Source organism: Ictidomys tridecemlineatus, chromosome 9, assembly GCF_052094955.1.
Source record: "Ictidomys tridecemlineatus isolate mIctTri1 chromosome 9, mIctTri1.hap1, whole genome shotgun sequence".
Classification (NCBI taxonomy): Eukaryota; Metazoa; Chordata; class Mammalia; order Rodentia; family Sciuridae; genus Ictidomys; species Ictidomys tridecemlineatus.
Genome location: NC_135485.1, coordinates 25788172 through 25812080, shown reverse-complemented (window position 1 = coordinate 25812080; position 23909 = coordinate 25788172). Strand labels below are relative to the sequence as shown.

General features: G+C 34.5%; 2 long non-coding RNA genes across 2 annotated transcripts in view; one reads left to right on the top strand and one right to left on the bottom strand.

The window, feature by feature from the left end:
* LOC144366498 (uncharacterized) overlaps positions 1–10810 on the top strand; it is a 41609-nt gene extending 30799 nt beyond the window's left edge. The window contains exons 2-3 of the long non-coding RNA XR_013425562.1: positions 9203–9300; positions 10615–10810. This is a non-coding gene — a long non-coding RNA (uncharacterized LOC144366498). The remainder of the gene's footprint in view (positions 1–9202; positions 9301–10614) is intronic.
* A 96-nt stretch (positions 10811–10906) lies between these two features.
* On the bottom strand, positions 10907–23345 carry LOC106144702 (uncharacterized). The gene is made up of 2 exons (XR_001229605.3): positions 23154–23345; positions 10907–11246 (listed from the first exon to the last, which is right to left on the bottom strand). It is a non-coding gene; the product is annotated as an uncharacterized LOC106144702 (long non-coding RNA).
* Positions 23346–23909: the final 564 nt, after the last annotated feature.

Below are 23909 nucleotides of genomic sequence, written 5' to 3'. Positions count from 1 at the left end.
CTGATTCAATTGTGGTAGGTTATATGTGTGTAGATTTTCACCAATTTTCTTCTAGACTTTCCAGTTTTTTGAAACATCTTTCTTCATAGTAGCCCCTAGTATCAGTTGTTGTGTGATGGTGTTAGATGCAATATCTATTTTCTTATCTCTGACTTTATTTATTTAGGACTCTTATATTTTTTACTTTGTTAGTATAGCCAAAGCTACACAGTTTTACATTTTTAAAAGACTGGCTCTGTTTAATTGATGTTTTATATTATTTATTAGTCTCTGTTTTGCTTATTTCAATTGTAATCTTTGTTATTTCTTGTTTAACTTTTGGGTTTGGATTCATCTTGTTTTTCTAGTTCTTTAAGGTACATTGTTAGGCATTTTATTTCAAATATGTAATATATTTATTTCATATATATACATATATTACTATATATATTTATTTATTGCATTTATTGCAATGGAATGACCTCCTGGTACAATATTTGGTTATATGCTATAGATTTTTGTTGTGCAATGTTTTAATATTAATTAGTTGTGAGACGTTTTTAAATTTCTCTTTTGACTCATTGATCGTTAAAGTACCTGTTATCTAATTTTTATGTATTTGTATGATTTTTAATATTTCTCCTAGCTTTATTTCATGGTGATAAGAGATGATGTATGCTATGATTTTTATTTTTATAATTTGTTGACTTGTTTTGTGGTGTAAAATATGGTGTATCTTTTAGGTCATTGCCGGAGAGTTACTGTATTCCTGTAGAGGTGTAGTATTATTTTGTTTTTCATGGTTTATGTTCCTACATTGATATTTTGGGTCTTAAAGATCATATAGGCTGACTTCTATTAAAAAAAAAAAAAAAAAAAAAACACTTTCTTTTGGCAATGTGCCCCAAGATTGGATTATACTTCTGGGTGTTAAAATTAGTGTTATTTAGTCTGTTCAGCTGCAATCAGGGTCAGTAATCCCTGAAGGATTCTTGGTGGGCTACGCTGCACAGGTTGTGAGCTTGCCCTGACAGCTGGGGTGCAGCTCTTTTAGCCAACGTAGGTCCACCTGAGGCCCTAGGCAGAGCATACCCAGATGTTGTGTGGACTTCTGCAGTTTCTGTGGGACATCAGGACATAGGGTCAGACTGGTGGAACGACACAGATGAATTGTGGATGGTGTGGCAACAAAGATGAAAGGCCTACCAGGTTCTGAAAGCCACTCAAGGGTAAGTCTCCTCTATTGGGCCCAGTTGAATGTGTTGTAATATTCCTAGTAGCAGGACAAGGCCTCTAGCAGTGACTACAGACCATTCAGGTGACTTGATAGCTCTAAAGGGGACCAACTTGCACAGTTTAACACTGCCCAGCTGCTTTTAGGGTTGTGGCTGTGTGGGTAGTACCATCAATCTGTTTCTCAGGGTTTTGCTGAGTCACTCAGGGCCGACTGCTGTGTTGCTTACCAGGATCTTGGTTGGGTGGAAAGCCTTTCTGCTTTTTATAGCCTCAACAGGCTGAGCTTCTCAGAAAGGACTGAGTGAGATTGTCGATCTGCTTGCAGAGGCCCCAGGAGCCTTCAGAACTTAATGGAGGGCCACTTGGACACTTTCCAAGTATATGGCAATCTAGTTCACTCAGAGTAGGTGGCCGGTTGCTTCCCAGGGCCCTTTAAGTATAGGGAGAACCACCTGCTGGATTACAGGGCTGTGTCAATGCAAAGATGGTGGGGGCAGGCTCATTGCTGCTCACATGACCCTTCTCAAGATGGCATTGCACAGCAGAAATCTGGATGGTGTGGAGTAAAATACACGCTAGGTTATTTCTTCAGGAAAATGTAGCTATGTTATAAGCAAACAACTCCCCAGATTGAGCCTAGGGCTGGCAGGGGCTTCAGATTTCTCCCACCACAATGGCTTCATACATCTATAGTATGAGTTAGGATTGCTTGAGGCATCCTGCTTACCCTTTCCCTGCCAAGTGAAGTGCTTTTTGTTTTAAGGTTGTTCTTGAGACAGGGTGGTAGATGCTATGTGCTTAGTTCTCTTCTTTGTAAGGTCAGCATATATCTACATTTTCTGTATATCCTTTGCCACATCCCTAATGCACTCCAGTGCTCTATTTCAAACATCCCAATAGTATAGCTATTGTTTTTTTTTCCTTCATAAAGGGAAGTGCAGCAGGCACCTCTAGTCAATCATTTTGCTGATGTGTCTCCTTTACCTAGACATCCCCAGTCACAGAACGTTTCAGGTACCAGTATTAATGGAAGCATTAATACTGCTTTTCTATGTAGAAAACAAAAATAATAATATTCTATTTTGTTACAGTGTCTCCAGGATGCTTTCATTTCACCTCACAGTTTAGTGAGGGAAGAAAGAATTCAACGGAATTCAAATTTACCAAAATCAGATTATTGCATATTTTACTTTTGAGTGATAAACTCTTTTTCAGCTGGGGACAAGTTATTTTATTCATGCAGTCTTATCTTAATTCTATATGAAGCTTATGCTTTTTTATTCCCTAAAACCTGAAAGGTAATGTTAAATGTAGAAGAAGTATTTTTTTATGAGAAAAATCCATACATTTTAGTCTGAAGTTGAAATACAACTGTAAAAATAGTTTTGTTTTGTTTTTTATCTCTTCTTTAACCTAGTCCCCATTGCTAGTCATGACAATTTTATAATCAGGACATACAAATTCAGTGATTTTGCTGCAATAAAAATGTGTTTTTAAAGTAAATCCTTGAGTACTATTTGATGGTATAGTTTTAACTAAAACAACAACAACAATAACAACAACAGGAAGACAATTCAAATACTCTAGAGATCTTACTTTTCACCTGATCATAATAAACACTGATTTGTGATGGTCTTAACTTGCCCAATTTCCTTGTTTCTTTGTCATTTGCATACTTAAAGTGCAGTTGAATTTGCAAACGTTTCAGTAGAGTCTATTGTTTGAGAGACCACATAATATTTCATTTTCAATTTAACAAAGATTTTCAAATTGTGAAATTTTCTGATTTCAGTGTTTGAACACATAGCAATTCAAGGAAGAAGAAAGAAGTGGTTGAAAATGGAATACTGTGGCACATTGTGCACACAATTTTGTAATTCCTTTGTATTTGTAACTGAATCAAAACTGAAAGTGCTTTAGAAAAGTGGAAACTCAGAATATAAATTATAAAAGTCAAAGATGATTTCAAATCACAGGAGAGAGACTATATCTGGACCTCAATAACTAGGAATAGGATTTGAGAGCCCCTGGAGTATTTTTTCTTTCTTTTTGTTACCATTTCATATGTTTGGTATTCTCTTCACAATGTCCTCCTTCTGTCTCATTAAAGTCAGCTGTTCCAAACAAGAATGGATTTTGGCTACAAATAGCTCTACATTGCTTTTGCCTTGCAAGAATTATTGTTATTCATTTCAATGTTTAAAAAAAAAGTTGGGTACAAGACACTGATTGTCCCCAAATTGTGGGAAAAGGAAAATACGCAGGAAAATTTGATTTCCCTGTGTCAGATGTCTACTCATTGATGAAACATTTGTTGCCAATAGCAGTTTTCAAAACAAGTATAAGTGTAGGGGAAGTGGGAGGGCCTACATAATAAATTATAGATCAGTACCACTGATATTGCTCCATTTAAGGTATTTTATATGGTCAGCTATGCCTCAAGTTGCAAAATTTTCAAAAAAGATTAATTTTAGAAGCAGAGTTCAAAGAATTCTGTGTAAATTAGCTAGAGGACTCAATGACCTAAGATGAATCATATTCTCTCTAACCTTTGTTTCTTTGTATGTAAAGTGGACATTAATTTCACTCTAAAACTATCAGCAAAACCAGCAAAGATTAATGATGTGCTTAAACTAAAATTTTAATGACTCAAACCCATGAAAACTTAGTTTTCGCATACTTAGAGATACACATGGTTTGCCATAAATTATTTCTCTGTTTAATTTAGCTACTGGAAGCTCAAAATGATAGAAAAAGTTTTGAATGCTTGTCTGTGTGTCAGAAAGAAAGGGAGATAAGAGTTCTGATCTACTAATTCCATGATGCCTTTTAAAGTTGACATCTTACTTTTTCCTGTTTGTAGTTCATTGGGTGGAACAAGTCACTTGATCCCTCTCAACAAGTGGCCCTTAAGGAATAATCCCACACATTCTCAGATTTAGGATTATTAAATAGTGAACAGAGTTATTAAATTTATCACTCAACCTGTATGGTCATCCAATACTTTTTTCACATACAAATGGCATGTAACTCTACCCAGAGATACAATATGGAATTCTTATCTGCTCCTGACATCAGGTGCAAAGTGGAAGTATTATGTAAGGAAACTTGATTTGGAAATGAAACTGGATTCTCTACTGCTGCAATTGTGGTGGATAGATGTGGAGAGTGGTAACTTGGACTGTGGTCTTTGACTGCCTTGGAGCTGTGTTTGTGCTTTGCCAAGGGAACTTAACTGTGCAAAGGAAGAGGACAAGATTGCCCAGAAGCTATAGTAATGCCCTGCCTGAGAAAGTTCTGTGCAAAGATACAGAACAATATCAGTCTTGACCTTGAGCTCAGACACTAGCTGCCATGAATAGAGAGTTCTGAGCATAACAAGATATCAATAAAATACTGCAAGTTCTGCAAACTTCAAGTTTGCCTTCTTTGCAGAAACTTTTTCACAAATAACCTTTTGATGAAACCTATATAATAAACATGACTAGTGGTTCTGGGTCACTGTTTCTCTATCAGAGGTCGGTGTCCCACCTGGTCCCAGCTTTCTCTTGAATTATTCAAGTGAGAAGGAAGCAGAGATTTCACTGAGTGCAAGGGGTTCTGATAGGGGCTTTCCATTAAAGTGTACTAGTCCAAGGGCTTATATGGCTCCTGGTTAAGGGCAGTACTCAATATTTATGCTAATCAGATATTGGAAATTGCCAAGGCTATTATTTAGGCCCATGACATTCTGGCTAGTTGTGACATTTTGACCCTTGAGATTGAAATTTTCTGTAGGTCCCACTCAGGTTTTCAGAGCCTCTCTGGAACAAAGGCATCATCTGGAAGGTTTGGAATGTTTCTACAGGGCAATCCATTTCTACAGATCAGCCTGTACATTCCATTTTACTTAGAGAAGCCATATTTTGGACTCGTTGCCCTAATTGCCTTAATTACTTGACTGTTTTACTATGTGTCTCTGCAAGCTGTTCAGAACTTTTTTTTTTCTAATATACTGGTGACTGAACTCTTGAGCACTCGATCCCTGAGCCACATCCCCAAACCCTATTTTGTATTATATTTAAAGGCAGGGGCTCACTGAGTTGCTTAGTGTCTCGACATTGCTGAGGCTGGCTTTGAATTCCCTATCCTCTTGTCTCAGGTTCTCAAGCTGCTGGGATTACAGGCATGTGCCATCGTGCCTATTAAGTAGTATTTATTGATATCTAAATCAGGGCATTATTTCTATCAGGTTCTTTATCCATAATCCCTATGAATTAGAATTAAGCTGTATGATGCATCCAGGAAACAAGATAATCTCATTTATTTTTTTCAGAAGAAGAATAAATTACAGATTTGCAGGTCAGTTCTAAAATCTACCTGGATAGCTACTGTAGAGTTAACTTCAGTTCATTTTTCTCTATATATATTTATTTAATTCTCCCCGGGAAATTATCTTTTTTTCCATCTATATATTAAATCTCAGGTAAAAGAGGCACTGAGAATCATATCCTTCTTGGAAATTTAGCAGCTCATTCTTTGCCAGCTTTCTGTGTGTAGGAGACAGAAACTTTTCAACAGTCATACATTTGATATCTGTAGTATTTCTGCTATATTCTTGTCTTGAAGAGTCCCATAAAATTTTCAGCCTAAGACACACACGGTTTCATTGTGTTCAAAACATAGTAGGTTTTCTGTCTGTTTGCTTCAGTTAGTAACATGAGCTAATACCCACATCCACATTATTTTTTTTCTATACATGCTTCTCTGGTAACAAGTCTTTGCTTTCTTGATTCTATCATGCTGTCCTTTCTCAATTGCTAGTATCTTAAATATATCAGTTTTCTCTAAAAAAAAAAAAACGCACCATTTTAATTTTCTTTTTTGGAGTCATCTTTTCTAATAGAAATAATTTATTGGAAGTCAAATCTGAGTTGAATTTGTAATCTGAGAAATCTAAATTGAGTCAGAATTTATTTTGAGTTTTACCAAATATTTGTTGATTTTTTCAAAATAATAGTAAATGCATTATGTTTTTCTAAATAGGTTATTTTTGTGAAAAAAATCTATATTTTCCAAAGCAAACAGAAAATTAGAAGAGTGACATTAGTTCATATTTTTGAAAGTCTATTTAACGTCTGGCTTAATAGAAGGCAGATTTTTAACTTCACTGAAGCAAATGAAGAAAATCCAGCCTATAATGGTTATGGAATCAGAAAGTGATTGAATATTTTTATAAACATTTCAGATAATGCATGGACATTATTTCTTAATATTACACCAAAACTCAACAAGTGGTAATTTCTTAAAGGTTATTTGTAATGTGCAAGCCTGAAACTATGGCAGATGCCAAGTGTTACAAAATTCCAAATGAGTCAGCATTTTTAAAAATAAGTGCCTGTGGTTTTTTTGCTTAAAGCTTCTCTCAGTTTGATGTATTTTTCTTGTCTGCCTATGAGAAACAATTACTTATTTCAAACTTGCAAGTGTCCATGTTTCATGACATTTCTCCTATTTCTCTTATTATCTGATTGTTCTGTAGTAATTTAGTAAACAAAGTCAACAGTAATAAACATAATCAACAATTCAAGTTATTGCTCTAGACCTGTGAGTTTGTTGATATCAGAAAGGTGGTCATTCTCAATATCTACCTTTCACTATTTACATGAGCTGCAGGACCTCAGTGGTTCCATTTCTGTTCTGGTTACCAGTAGTTCATGTCTACTGCTCACTATGATGATGGATGGAGGTATACAGTGGCAGCATATAGTCAAAAATTACATGAGTGTACACATGCACATGTAAGATAAGTATGTCCATATTTTGCATATGCTGTCTCCATACTTTATCCTCTGTGACAGAGGAAGAAAGAGAAAAGTACATGCAGGGAGAGGAGAGAGAGAGAAAATAGTATATCAAGCAAAACATCTGTGTATTTTACACCTTTTTATTATTTATTTCTTAATTTATTTATTTAGTTGTAGTTGAACACAATAACTTTATTTTATTTATTTATTTTTATGTGGTGCTGAGGATCGAACCCAGCGCCTCTCGCATTTGCTAGGTGAGCCACAACTCAAGCCCCTTTACATCTGTTTTTTAACAACAAAAATGTTAATAAAATTTTAAAAATTATGGTCATAGTTTGGATCTTAAGTGTCCTCAAAGGGTCTATGTAGTAGAGGTTTGGTCCACTTTGTGGAGCTACTGAGTGGAATCTTTAAGAGGTGGAGTGAGAGGTCTTCAGGGCATTGGGACTATGATGTGAAGGGCATTGTGAGACCTTGGTTTCTTCCTTTCTCCTCTCTGTATATCCTTCCTGGCCATAAGATGAGCATTTCAACTTTGCCATGTGCTCCTGCTGTGATGTGCTGTCAGATACATCATAAGCCTAAAAGCAGGAAGTCCAACTGATCATGAACTGCAAACTCTAGAATTGTGAGCCAAAATAAACCTTTTCCCCGGGGGATGGTAGTGTACTCCTGTAGTTCCAAGGACTTGCGAGGCTGAGGCTGGAGGATTGCTGAGGCCTATCTCAGCAACTTAGCAAGGGTCTTAATAATTTAGAACATAATTTAAAAAAAAAATTAAAAGGAACTGAGGATATACCTCAGTGGTAAAGAACACCTGAGATCAATTCTCAGTACATACAAACAAAACCCCCAAAACAAAATAAACCTTTTATTCTTAAAAATGATTATCTCAAATATTCATATACTGATGGAAAGCTGAATAACACAATTAAACCGAAAAAACCTAAAGCTATATCTTACTTCAAAATAAAATTGAGTTGTATATCTGGAAGAATAGACTAGAATATTTTGAAAACTTACATTTCTTTGGCTTCTGGTCCAGGAGATTTCCCTTTATAGGATTTCTTGTTTGATGAACATTTATTCTGGCATTCAGTTCTAGTCTGAAGGTCAATTATGCCTCTTGTGTTATTCTCAGCCACATGAGCTGCTGCTGGAAATCTAATCATGTTTTATACTGTGTCAAAGTCTGTGGGTACTTTAAAGTAACTGCTCAACAGCACAAAAATAAAGGGGGAAGTTTGACCTTTCTGAAATTCATCCAGGTTCTTTTTTTCTCCATTTCGTGACATTGTCACATAATATACTATTGTAAGAGAAATATTTGAGAAGAATTAGGGGAATCTTGTTACAAATTTTAATCATCCTAAATAACATGATAGAGTTATGTAATGGTACAATTTCAGTGCATCATTCCATCATGAGCTCTCTATTATCATTGTGTATGTAAGATAAAAGTTTGGCATAATATGCTGTCTTTACTTATTTTCCAGTAAAACATAAACATTCCTCCATAACCATTCAGAGATAATTCCTGACACTCTGCATGCAGCAACTTCTCTTTTGATTTTCATAGAGTAATTCCCAGCACTAGTAGCCCCTCCCAAATCTTAGATTTTAAAATATCCTAATCCATTCTCATTCTCAGTACAAGTCTAAATCATATGCATAAATTAAGATAAAGCTATGGTTTTCTCTTATATAATTAAATACTTACTAAAAATGGAGTTATGTTCTTGGTGGGAATTCCCTACAGTTTTTGGACATGGTAGTTAATTAATTGCCATAAACATTACTGTACTATTTCTAAAATTATATACCATTACATGTGACAAATATTTTAATAATGTTTAGTTAGGGCAAACATGTCATTATTACTTTTTACCCTGCACTAGAATAACCAAGTTTGTTCTAAATAAAAAATAAAATTTATTTGAAATAACATATCCCTGGCCATAATTATATTATAAATATATATCTACATGCTTCATGACAACTCAATTAATACATAAAGATCATGTGTCTTTAGAAATTTCTTTCAAATTTTATTAAATCATTCTAATATATGCTTAGCTTTCTAAAACAGGTCATTTCCATGTACAGTGACATGGAATATGAAGATATTCTCTATTGTCTGTATTTAGGTCATTCTCTCAAAAGGAAATTTAAGTTTTTTTGTGTTTTTTTTTTCCTAGACTTGGGTGCTAAATGAATGTGGATTGGATCTCAAGATACATGCCTCATTCTTCCATTGTAAAGATCTTCATTCCTTTGACCCAGTAATTACAATTTTGTGAGTATCAAGTACCATATATGTAAAATGGAAGATGGGCCACATTTTTTCCAATATCCATTCTACCTCTAGTAGCATTTCAGAATATTTTTGATCTACCATAATAGTTAAATCACAATGTGCATTTCAAGATATTTGTTGATGACAAACTACATTTTTCCATTTGTGAAAAAATAAAGATGATAGAGCTTAATGTGCATGTACTTATTTGGTAAGAATTAGTTATTGATTATCAATGTACACATTAGTCTAATGGCCTAGAAAAATGATAATTTGATGATAATTAATACATTCCTTGTACTTTGAGGAAACATATCAGTGTGATAAATCATCAGGTTAATCTAGAGATCATGTATAACTCATAGATGTTCCAAAGGATATTAGTGAAAATGAATGCCCATTTTTAGATGATAATTTAAATCCAATTTATCATTTTTAAATACAACAAAGTGTTACAAATCTACTTTCTTAAGGTGTCTTCCTATTATTTTATTTGCACTTATCACCACATGATGACACATAATCATGAATGCTTAGTATAGATAAGATACTTTTTGTTTCATCTATTAATATTTCCTTTGTATTCACATAAAATAATAAACTTCATTAGAAGAGAAGCTATTATCTTCTATTTCTTGAAATGGCTTTTAATCTGATCTCGCTGAACAAAATAAAATACCAGGTTGCTGGCAACAGCACCCTATACCCATGGGCTCAGGGCATATTGAATGTAATATGTTTCTTGGGTTTTGAGTATAACCTATAAGTTAAGGCATCTTGTGGAGATACTAAAACCAAAATTCATGCATTTGAAAGATATTTCTGAGTTCAGAAAAACCCATGTAACTGGCAGCTGAAACCTACTATATAACTAATGCTGTTAAATGTCAATCACACCCAGCATTTACAAAGGGGAACCTAGGGAAACCCTTGAGCCATGGTCAGGTGCTTTCACTTTTGTTAGGGCTCTCATGATATTTGTCTTGTGGGCTCTTACGATATTTAACCCACAGTATGGGTTAAAAAAATAGAGAATTTAAAAGTAATAAGCTGCTTTATTTTTAATCTTGAATGAGTTTGGTATTTATTATTAATATTTACCTCATGATTAAATCTATGATGAAATTAGCTAGCATTAGTTTCTCTATACTACCTCAGTGGTTCTAGTAGTGGAATCAACAGCCAATTCCGAGTAGTAAATCATTTTTAGCTTGAAATAGAGTAGGTTCTGTCTTATTAACATAAGCATCAAATAATAAATGGTGGAGGTAGACTTTGAAGATCAAATCTAAGCTCAATATCCTTTTCTTATAGGATAAAACCAGGAACAAAGATGCAGACTCCTTCACTCCAAGTCCAATGATCTCTTTACTGAACCACGTTACCATATGAGAATATACTTTATATATAGAATTTCTTACAGAGATGGCTATATCAATGAAAATTGAATCATGAAAACTTTACATTATTGTTTTGAAGGAGGTTATTGTAATCTATATAGATCTAGAATTTAAAGTACTACTACCTGTTTCTTCACAGTAAAAAAAAAATTTCTGTTGAACTATTTTTTACTAGAATACTGATTTTCAATAAATGAATTACTCTGGCATTTTCTTTCATTTTAATATTTTGTCCGAGTGCTCAAAAATGTCATCAATCACTTATAACTATGTTTGTCAACCAGAGTTTCCTTAGGTGAGCAGCAGAAAAGTTGAAAGTGAGAGAGAAAGAGAGAGAGAGGGAACAAGAGTGCGGGCATAGCATCAGGTATGGATGCATTTCATTAATCTCGACTGTCCCCTTTGGCCATGGTAGCTGTACCATCAGTGCTTTCTCTGGGGCCATCAATCATTCACTCTCTGGAAGTGTCACCTGATCCTCAGTTCTTCCTTCTCTCTCATATCATTACTGTCATTTTTCTCAACGTAGGAATGCAGCACACAGACCTATTGATAACAGAATAATTCTTAATAAGACCAAAAAAAGTACTAGGTAATATTACTGTGAAATATTCAATGCAATAGACATTTTAAGATTTTTTTTCAGCAAATATTCACAAAATTTCCACATTTTATAAGATTCCCCATATATTAGTGAGGATCCAGAGCTGTTTGTGGAATATTGTATGAAACAAGACAATTTATGTAAACTATTTCCCCAAGTACACACCATTCCACAAACAATTCCTTTGCTTAATTACTAAATGTTAAAATAGGTATATTAGATTTTAACCATCAATGCATACATTGCAAACATTGTTAAAAATACAACAGGAAGTGAAATAAAAGCTGTTTTTCCCTCATTTTTTTTTCTATTGCCAACAAGTTTCATTTTTTTTCCAGAGCAATCTTTGTCCCACCTTAAATGCATGATTATTTAATCATTCACGTATAATCATCTTCATGTATATTTATTTTATATAAATAGAAATTAACTACATATTCAGGTATGATTTTTTTCTTTTATTAAAACGCAGTCCATGTTTGCAATGCTTTTGGGAATATAATCCTTTACAAAATCATTATAATTTTGTTCTACTGGTAACCTTTAAAATACATTTTTATATAATATTCCTAATTATTTTTTTCTTTATGTCTATTAACTTCCCACTGTGAAAAATGAAGAGATCTATTTTCTCTATTTCTTAGTTTTTGTAAGTGCTCATTGTTTCCCTTAGTTATTGTACTGATTATTTTTGCAGGTTTAAGTTACTTAGACTTCTCTTATTTAATTTATTATTGTTAAATAATTTTTATTTTTAATTATTTTTCCCTCCTAAACTTCTTGCCCCTTCTCTTCAGGTTTCTTTGCAATGTAGTACTTACACATTATCAGATTTCATATTATATCTTTCTCCATGCGCACACTTTTTTACACTAAAAAGTGCAAATAAATAGATTTGTTGCTCAGTGGAAATTCTTTGCAATGTTTTCTCTATTAATGTCTTACCGGAAACTTATCTTCTGATAATATCTTTTACAGAACTCATATAAATTATAAATGTTGAGGGAATTATTTCATAGTAAAAATGACTTTGTTGTTCAAAACTATCTTAAATTTTAACTTGTCCAGACAAAGAATTTTGTAGTCATGTTTGATTTTTATGAAAATGTTGCATGCACCTCTCCACTAATAAAAAGTAAGTATGGGAAAGCAGACTAATTTTTTCTTTTAAATAAAGCTTGATATTTTCATGTCATTAATAAATAAGGATTCTTCTTTCTATTTGTAATGTAATGCCTTTAATAGAATATCCATTTAACAAATATTTTATGATTCTGTGTCAACTATTCATAAAAGTCTTGTAGTCTTTAAATTTGTAGAGTCAAATTCCCTTCATCCTTGTCAATTTTTCTTAAATTTTATTTTCTCATTTTTCTCTCTGCTCTTTTATATTATTTATTTTCTTCAAGATATTCAGTTGTACGTTTCTTACATCCCTATTGTCTTCCTTGGTTATGGCTGTCCCTCTGTACTTTTTTTCCAGTGCACTTTCTATATGAAATTCTTTAAGGTTTTCAGAAAATTTCAGTGGCCAACAATGTGAAAGGAGTAATTCTCTCACATTTCAAACGTGGATTAGTACCACATATTACATGAGGAGCTGTCAGTAAAACAGATAAAACTGACACAGGGCAAGGAAAATGCTCTGAGCATTTTGGTGGAGATATAAATTATAAATATATAACAGCCTGCTCTAGGGCTTGGAAAGAGTATGGACAGTTTTTTATTTTGTCGGGATAAATGAAGGATTTATAGAGATTGAATGAAATTTTGTCGAACAGCTTTAAAGATTCTGCTTGTTTATTTTAGCTGAAACTGGCACAATTTCATTTTGCCACTGATATTTAGATCTGCCATCCAAGTCAGTGCTTGACACATAATAACAATTTTCTATTCAGGTATTTCCTAATGAAGGGCGCATTGTACAAAATCATGAAATAAAAAGAGAACTAAATGTGTGGACACCTTCACTGAGTAAAACTTGTAGTGCAAATTTAGAGGATAACTGTTTTTCTGACCAAAGGCAGCATCATAGAAATAAAGAAAGTCTATTAGAAATCTCTTGTCCTTAGTAGGCTGATAATGGCTCCCTAATATATCACATCCTAATCCTTGGAACATGTAAATATTGTTTTCTTTGGAAAAAAAATCTTTGAAGATGTGATTAAAGTAAGATCTTCAGGTGGAGAAATTATCCTGGTTTATCTACATGACCCCAAGATGGCATCATCATCACATTTATTCTCAGAAAAAGGAAGCAGGGAGTTCAGGCACCAAAACACACAAGAGGAGGAGACCTTAGAGTGATGTGACCACAAGCCAAGGAGTCCCATCAGCTAAAGAGGCTAGAATCAACAAGAGCAGTCTCTTCTGGAATCTCCAAAGTTAGTGCAGTCTGCTGGACTCCTTCTTTCAATTCAGGGGTTTAGATTTTTGACTCCCAAATTCTAGAACTGTGAAAGAGCAATTTTCTATTGTTTCAAGTCACCAAGTTTATGCTAATTTGTTGCAGTCTTCACAGGAAAAGTAACACAAAGAATTGCTTAATTAAAAAGAGTATTTCTAGTATTTGAACATGTGACAGATTTGAAAGATCCATAAAAATTTAAGTTCCCCTCTTCTATCTATATTGTTTACCAACTATATTATGTGCATTATTTTTTAATCTTTGGAAATGCATGAGTACTTGATTTACTTTGAAGATACATGATATTCAGGCATATAATCTCAACTGAATGTGGGTGTAAGTGTGTGTGTGTGTGTGTGTGTGTGTGTGTGTATATATATATATATATAATATGTATGTGTGAGTATATGCATATTACATAATATATACACATATGGACATTTTGTGTTCTTAAATTGTTCTTGCTGGCAGGAGAGTAATGTGGTCTTAGTTGAAAGCCACATATTAGTTTTCTAAACTTGGAAAATAGCCTTTTCTGTATCTGAATCTGCAGGAGCAATGTGGGGAAAAGACCATCGACCTTATGGGTTCCTGTGGGACTTACACCAGATAGTAAAATTAAAGTGCAAAGCACAATGTGATATAGTGTTTGAAACCTAGAAGGTATCCAATAAATACTACTGAGTTATTTTCCCTCTTCCTACAAACAAAGTTAATATATTCCAAAGAGAATTAATCTGGCAACAGACCAGAATTGTGAAGATTACTGCTATCAGCAGGAAGATTGCTTCAGTATCCATTTTCCTTATAAATGGTTAGGTTTGGATATTTTAGAGGTTGAATCTAATTTATCATTACTGTGAAGATGTCATGTAATACTATATAGAAAAGTGGCTTTTGTGAGTGCAAGGATGTTATAGCTTCCAATAAAATTACAAAATATTTACTGCATCCAGACCAGAAACTGTGTCTGATTTCAATAGCAAGTAAATAAAGACCTGTTCTCATAGTCTTAAATCACTGTCATCTCTACTCTGGCATGTTATTCATTTCCAGGCTAAAAGACCCAATGCTGCCCAATTCTATGTAATGTGAATTTTCTTCTTACTGAGTTTTATAACCCAAAGCAAGTAACAGTGGCTCAAAAAGAACAGTCATAGAATTATTAAAACTCAAGTAAAATTTGTTTTAATGACATATTTTAAAAGCTCCAAAGTTAGTGCATTAATCAAATTTATAAAATTCAATTAATCTTACAATAAATGTTTTTAAAGCAATGTTTCCCTAGGGGGTAAAATAAAATTAATTATGAAAAATTTTGCTAACAAATGTTTATTAAATGCATAATGTAAAGCATGATAAGAACCTATTTTCTGCTTTATAGGATGTGACTGCCAATTTTAAGGTTAGAACAAGAAAAATTGTCACAAGTGAGCTCAGGCTAATTCTCTGCATGTTTGAATCCAGTTCCTGATCTAGGGTTCTGGGTTTTTGTTACATAAAGTAGTAATCATGGACCAGCTGTAAAGGCCGTGATTATAAATGACAATTCTATTTATACGTGGCATATATCCCCCTCCATCAAAGTAAAACCTACTAACTGAATGCATTAGGACAACAAACTGATAGTTATTTCATAAACACAATCACATAGTGCTGTTCCCAGAGTCTAGATGCACCATAATCAAAATCATCATTTAATAGTTTCCCAAAGTCTGTGTTTTATGCCACATACCATGAGAGTCAAAATTGACCAAATATTTACATGAAGAAAATTACAGGAAAAAGTAATTGAGGAAAGCTATACAAAATTATTTTATACTTTGCAAGTAGAAAATATATTTTAATTGTAGCCCAAAATTCAGAACTCAGAAAAGGAAGATGAATAAAATTACTTTTATAACAAACAAATAAATATCTTTTGAACCTGTAATGGCAATAAATTATGCTTTCACTAAATTAGCTTTCATTGCCACTCATTTTGTTTTATACAAATTAAAAAGAAAGAAATCATATAATTAAAAACCTCTAAGACCCAATTTGGTTATTTCTCATCATATTCTCCCCAAACTTTATTTTCTTTCAACCATTTTTAATCATTATATTCCTGTAACTAGCATAGTCATAAATATCTCTCTGGTGTGCTCTTTGTCTCTCTCTCTCTCTCTCTCTCTCTCTCTCTCTCTCTCTCTCTCTCTGTGTGTGTGTGTGTGTGTGTGTGTGTGTGTGTTTGTAATTCTGTTTTTATTACATTTTTTTTAAATTAACTTCATCTTCTAAGCATGTCTGGGCAAAATATTTACCAATTGTCTCTCAACTACAAGCTCATACTAATCTATTTGCTGCTTTGTTATCCTGGGCTGAAAACATTATACTCTGAATTTCATTTTCCAATATCTCTTACCAGAAGTTCCCCAACCCCTTAATTCATATTAATGAAAGGTCATTATAGGTGATAACAAATAGGGAGGAATGAAGAAGAGACTCTTCCAATTTTCAGAATCTGCATTTCCCTAACAGTATGTTAGCGTCCAGCCTCCACTGTCTGCCAGCGCTCATAACACCTGCCATCTGCACCATTTCAGAGATACCAGCATCAATTGCAGAGTGACAGCCTCCCTCCCCTTCACCAGATACACACACTCAAAGCAGAAGCCTCAGAGCACCCCTTTCTAGACCTTCAGATGTCTAATGACAACTGTTTAGCCATCCACCCTAAGCATCTTGGTTTTATGATAACACATCTTCCTTTGAGTTCCCCAGCACATGGAAGGGTTGCTTTTAAAAAGCTTGGCAAAGAAATCCTGTATTTATACATCTCTGGTATGATACCAACCCTCGTTTCTATTTCCTTGTCATAACACTAATTCTTAACAATGGTACCATGAGTAGTGCCAAGAATCATATCCTTGAATATAGGATTCAGGAATCATTTTTGATAATGAAGACCTTCATTAAAAATCAATCTCTAGCAGGCAGCAATATCAAAATTCCTAAATTAACACTTGTCATTTCTGTAAGGCAAACAATCTCTTTGAAACCATGCAGCAAATGATCATTATTTTATTATTAATGATATGAAAGACCGAGGGTAGTGTACTGACTTCCTGTTATTTTAACATGCTTAGAGGAAGAAATGATAAGCTGAGGGCTTCAAAAAAAATTTTTTAAGGTCAGAGAACTCAAGATCACTTCTGTGTTCCTAAAATAATCTTATATCTTATAATGACTGAGTAGATAGCTATAAAAATTCTACAGAAAATTTAATTATGTTAGTTGAAAATGAATCATGCACATGGAAATCCCACTTTCCTTCTCATTTAATATGGAAATAAGGGAGAAGAATGAGAAAGGATGGATTCTGATGCTTGATAGAATTAAAATCCTTGAGTATTATAATCTCTAAGATTTGTTTACTGCAGGAGGCAGCAACCCCATCTGGATGTGATGAAACTCACTCTCTCTCAATTGATAACTTTACTCTGGATTGTTACCTTGTAAGGGAATGCCACTTCTCCTCAAGACCAAACCCCACAACATCTAATTGCTCAACAGTTTAATTACTCACAGTTTGGCATGCTTTGGAGATAAGAGAGCAAATTTAGACTCAGAAGAATAGTTTGTACTTTAAAAATATTGGCAAGATTTACTAACTTACCCAGGCAAAAACACCAGGAAAAAAACGTACATCGGAATGGATCCAAAGAGTTAAATAAAAAAATCCAAATTGTACCAATGGACTTGGAATAATACATTGATAAAGAGTCTTTTAAGAGTTTCTTGCCTGAATATATTATCCCAAGCAACTGTGAAAGGCTTCGTTATTTATTTCGATGGCTGACTGAAATATAGCCTAGACAATGTCAAATACTTAAGGGGTTTAGATGTGTCATAAAGTGGGTTCTTTTGAAGAGGAAATTCGAGTTTGGGATGTAATATGTTCTTTATGATCAATCTCTATGAAGGAAAGAAGTAAGAAGAGGATTGTCTAAAGGGAAGAGCTGAACTACATCTTTGTCCAGAAAAATCTTCAGTTGCATTAATGGTGAAAAGCTCAGAAAAAAGGGTTCCTATTCTGAGTTTTCCTTAATTGAGCCAAAATAACCATGGCTGAATAAATCCTTCTCAATCAGTTGAAAGGACACTGGATCTCTCAAGAAGGACCAAGAATGTACTACTCTCTGCAAGAAATGTAGATCCAGAAGAAGTTGAAAATTACAGATAATCTTCTGATTTTACTGCCATAGGCAGCAATTCCTTCTATGAATGGGAACTTAGGTGGTACCATGCAATTTGTATACCATAAGATTTCAGAATGCTCCTGGCAAGATTTACTGGAAGAAATAAATGTTTTAGGGAGATAAGAAGATTGAGGTGGATTCTTCATGTGTGATGTTAATGTTGCTCCACATCACTTTGGGCACTGATGTCACTGCCCAAAGTACTTTAGTCCCTTGGGCTCTTCACATCATGATGCATTTAGGGTCATCCTCCCTGTTAGTATCTATTCAGATGTTCCTATTTGTCTTTAGGACTTTTTGAGAACTAACAACTTGAATTGCATTCTGACAATTTGAAAATCCCTTAAATACAACTCTGTGACTACACAAGAAGTATTAATCTTTGCCCAGACATGTGTTCATGATGTTGCTTTACTGAAACGCCATTCTCATTCTTTTGTCTAGGAAATAAATTTATACTCATTCTTCAAGATATGCTTCAAATGAATCGTTCCTTAAAGCTTTCTTAGACTCTTGAAGACAGAATAAGGCTGGTCCATCTCATTGCTGATTATACCAATATATTACATGAGCACATTTTGTTTACACATTAATATTCTACCACGAGAGTTTAATATCCTTGAGTGCAGGAGTTGAATCTTAATCATCTTTTTATATTTAGTCCTTTCATTACAATATATCGCCTTATTAATATTAGCTGAAAAAATGTAGTTTTATGGTAAATGGTTACAGAATGGTATGGTTAACAAAGATTAAGAAGTTAAGAAGAGAAAATTTCTGAAGAATGTGGGGAAATGATAACATGTTCAATACAATTTGAGTATGAAGTATGTATTAGGTATGTATAACACAGATAAATAAATATTTGTCTATAAGATAATGCCTGAAAGAGTATATAAACAATGAATGAGTGAATGTGAAATACTCAGTTGGAAAGTATCATTAGGCAACTGTGGCTAGACATTCAATAAGAGATTGTTTAGCAGAGTAAACCTGGTATTTTTCTGTTGCCCCACCATTTCACTACAGAGGATGGGATGCTATACCATCTCTAAAAGCTTTAGAATAAATAATTACTGTAATCATGAGAATCTATCCAGTGTCCACAAAAGTCTACCCCTGTTAATCCCCTCTTCACACATATCCTGCCACATATCCCACAAAATTAACTGATTTATTTTCTGTCACTGTATACAGCAGGTACCCTCTTACTCCCAAATCCCTCATGGATGCCAGACATCATTGACTACCTAACCTTATATGTACTGTTTTATCGTATATACAAATGCATATATGCAAATAAAAATGAAGCTTGATTCATAAATTAGGCACAGAAAAAAAACAATGATAAATGAAAGAGCATGATTCCAACTGTATACTATAATGAATGTGGTTTGTGGTCATGTGGTATGTCTATGTTTATTTTTTTAAGGAAGAACTTTTCCCAAAAGGTTGTATCATCTTGCATTCTTACCAACAGTGGAGGAAAGTCCCAGGGTGTAATTTGTCCAGAACTCTTAGGAGCATCACTCATATGAAGAGTCACACTGATACTGTTCTTACAGTGCTAGAATTTCTTCTCCCACTTACCATACTTTTTAACCTTCCTATCCCAAACTATCCAAGCTTTAATTTTCCTTAAACATTTCAGCATTTGGTAACCTTCTTAGCATTTCTTTCTTTCTACTTAGGATCTGTTGATCCTCTCTTCTGTCTTACAGAGTGGTTCTCCTAAAGTCTGTTCCCACTCCAAACAGAGGAAGCAGCATGCTTGAGCTGCACAAAGCCCAGGCACTAAATTCTACCAGTCAGTCACAGACTGTCTGTGGAGCAGTGTTTTCAATTTCCAAAACTTTGATTACATATGGGATTCTTCTCCTTTGTGACTCCTGAATTAGCTTCCTTTAGATGCCAGTCTGATTCCCTGTAGACTTCTTATGCAACTTCCTTCATCTGCTCGTCTATTATTCTTCAGTACTTAATTCTACAAAATTTCTGTATTGACAATCATAACTTATCACCAATAAATTTAAATTAATGATAGCTGATAGTCTCTACCAATAAAAAGCTGCCAGATATTTAAAATTTATGTCCCTTGCTTATTTTTACACTCAAAGTCTTGTGTGTAATTTAACTTTCTGCCAGTAATCCATTTTACCATGGTAATCCATATTATCATATATGCTCATATTCTATCTCCCAGTATAGCTCAATGAAATTTCAATGATAAAACATCCTTTCCTTACATTCCCTCACTCTGGTAGGACAGCTATAATTATAACTTGCCTTTACCTCCCTTTTGAGTTGTGTGTTTGTTTGTTTTTATGGTATCTCACACATCATTCAGCTTGTCTTTGTAAGTTTGTATCTCATTATTATGGTTAGCCTCAATGTCAGATCAAGTATTATTTGTTTTTGGATCTTCACACTGGATACTTTGTTCATAACTATTATTTTTCAAGTGTCATATGTACAGTTTCTACTGTTTCAAGTCCAAAACTTGTAAGATCTAAGCCTCTAACAGGTAATACCTAAAAATGTAGACATTAATGGCTAAATAAGATGACTTTTTTTCTTAGAGCCACTAAGCAACATCTTCTTTACTCTAAACTAACCTGCACTTAGGTGCTGAAATGACCTCTTTAAAATGACTTCTTTTTTTATTAGTTGTTTAAAACATTACAAAGTTCTTGACATATCATATTTCATACATTTGATTCAAGCAGATTATGAACTCCCATTTTACCCTATATACATAATGCAGATTCACATCGGTTACACATCCACATTTTACCTACTGCCATACTAGTGTATGTTGTATTCTGCTGCCTTTCCTAACCTCTACTATCCTCCCTCTCCTCCCCTTCCCTCCCCTCCCATCCCCTCCCTTCCTGGCTTCTCTCCCTACCCCATCTACTGTAATTCATTTCTCTCTCTTGTTTTCTTCCCCCTTTCCCCTCACTTCCTCTTATATGTAATTTTGTGTAACAATGAGGGTCTCCTTCCTTTACCATGCAATTTCCCTTCTCTCTCTCTTTCCCTCCCCCATCTCATCCCTGTTTAGTGGTGATCTTCTCATGCTCTTCCTCTCTATTCTGTTCTTAGTTGCTCTCCTTATATCAAAGAAGACATTTGGCATTTATTTTTTAGGGAATGGCTAGCTTCACTTAGCATAATCTGCTCTAGTGCCATCTGTTTCCCTGCAAACTCCATGATTTTGTCATGTTTTAGTGCAGAGTAATACTTCATTGTGTATAAATGCCACATTTTTTTTTATCCATTCATCTATTGAAGGGCATTGAGGTTGGTTCCACAGTCTAGCTATTGTGAATTGTGCTGCTATGAACATTGTTGTACCTGTGTCCCTATAGCACGCTCTTTTAAGGTCTTTAGGGAATAGTCCAAGAAGGGGAATAGCTGGGTCAAATGGTGGTTTCATTCCCAGCTTTCCAAGGAATCTCCATACTGCTTTCCAAATTGGCTGCACCAATTTGCAGTCCCACCAGCAATGTACAAGTGTACCCTTTTCCCCACATCCTCGCCAGCACTTGTTGTTTGACTTCATAATGGCAGCCAATCTCACTGGAGTGAGATGGTATCTTAGGGTGGTTTTGATCTGCATTTCTCTGACTGCTAGAGATGGTGAGCATTTTTTCATGTACTTGTTGATTAATTGTATGTCCTCCTCTGAGAAGTGTCTGTTCAGGTCGTTGGCCCATTTGTTGAAAAGTTACAACTATCTTATATTTGATAAAGGGGCTAAAAGCATACAATGGAGGAAGGATAGCATCTTCAACAAATGGTGCTGGGAAAACTGGAAATCCATATGCAACAAAATGAAACTGAATCCCTTTCTCTCACCATGCACAAAAGTTAACTCAAAATGGATCAAGGAGCTTGATATCAAATCAGAGACTCTGCGTCTGATAGAAGAAAAAGTTGGCTCCGACCTACAGATTGTGGGGTCGGGCTCCAAATTTCTTAATAGGACACCTATAGCACAAGAGTTAATAACAAGAATCAACAAATGGGACCTACTTAAACTAAAAAGTTTTTTCTCAGCAAGAGAAACAATAAAAGAGGTAAATAGGGAGCCTACATCATGGGAACCAATTTTTACTCCTCACACTTCAGATAGAGCCCTAATATCCAGAGTATACAAAGAACTCAAAAAATTAAACAATAAGATAACAAATAACCCAATCAACAAATAAAATGACTTCTTGACAGAGAACTTGAACAGAGAATTGCTTTCTTTTTCCATTAGCCAAAAATATTTGTTTGCCAGTAGCATATTACGATAGAGGACAGTCATGGTTTTGTTTACCACTTATGTGTTTCAAATCTACTTTCCAACTTCAGGTCAAATAATAATTTTTAAAAATTATTATCCTATTTTGCTCTGTAATTACAGGAACATCCCACATGCCTTATACTGTTTTATCTGTACTAGCCTTCCAGGCAGATAAGGTAGGATAGAAGAGCAACCCATAGTTATAGCCATTCAGGCTACTACTTATTCAAAAGTTGCCAGAGAGAGAGAGAGACATCCATTAATCATGAAAATCAGCAGGGAGACTATAAAAGTAAGAAATGTCTGTGAACAATAAAAATACTAAATAATGGCATGGCAGTTAGGTCTTTTTGCCTCCCCTCACAATCAAAACCTCCTTGTGAAAGCCAAAGCCATCGCAGCAGGGTGAACCAGAGCTTTTAAATATTCAGAGTGGATGTAATACCAGAGCATTCAGAAAGGAGAGAGATCTGAATGGCAATGCTGATTCTATACTTAGTCATGGACTATCTCCTTTAAAGAGAAGCAGTACACTGTCAAAGAACATCAGAAAGGTATTCTTCTCTAATATTCCTTCTTCTTCCTCCAATACACTCCACCAAAGGGATGTGTTCACTCTAAAAGTTTCTCTTTTCTGTTGCCTATATGCCCTAGAGAGTTAATTCTCATGGATTGTCTTCTGTTAGGAGTTACTTAATATGAAATTCAGAAGTTTGCTTATGTTAACTGACCTTAAACATGAGATTGGAATGAGATTAAGATGATTGTAATTAGTATTCAAGCTCCAAAGAGAAAGAGAGGGGTGTGGAAACTATAGCACAAGAAAATCAAAGTTACTTTAAGAAACTGACAAGACTAGCCACGATCTACCCAGTATGCACCATGCTTGGTAACCCAAAAGGCTCACCCGGATGAATCCAGCCCTTGGACGACAGAAGAAAAGAGAAGTAGAGATGATTTTGCCTCCTCTTTCCTACATCACTTCTGACATTATGGAAAATAGTGCATCCTTCCAAAACTGCAGCTTCTTCCAACTGGACTCTCTTCAATGACTTCAGGGCACATTGGGCTCTGGTAAAACTGTCTCTTATCTGCATCATCAGACTGAAGATGGAAAGATGGAAGAGGTGAGAAGAATGTGAAGCAACCATTTCAGGACTTCTGTTTTCTAGAAAACTTGTGAGTCCCTCTGAACCACCGCTTTCTTACTCTTCCATGTGCCACCCCACCCACTTCCTTTCACATTGACAATCAATCTCTCTTCCCTAAACTTTTATTTGTCATTATCATTCAACATAGATTACTAATTTCTTCATAACTCAATGCTCCATTATCCCTAACAACTGTCTATCAAATACAGTATTCTCCACATAAGAATAGACAACTTGATACAGTAGAAGTAGTGTTCAGAAGACTTGAAAGTGCACTTGACATTTTACTGGTCTGTGATCTCAAATTATTTAACCTCATAAAAGCAGTCCTGTCTCCTGCATCCATACTGAAAACATTGCTGCTTGCCTAAAGAAGTTTCTTTGAGGACCAAATGGAGTAATTTCAGTGAAGGTACTATGAAACCTCCACAACAATAGCTGAGCATAAGGCATTGTATTTCATTTTATCATTTAATAGTCTAAATGATCTACTTTATCATCATTTATGATAC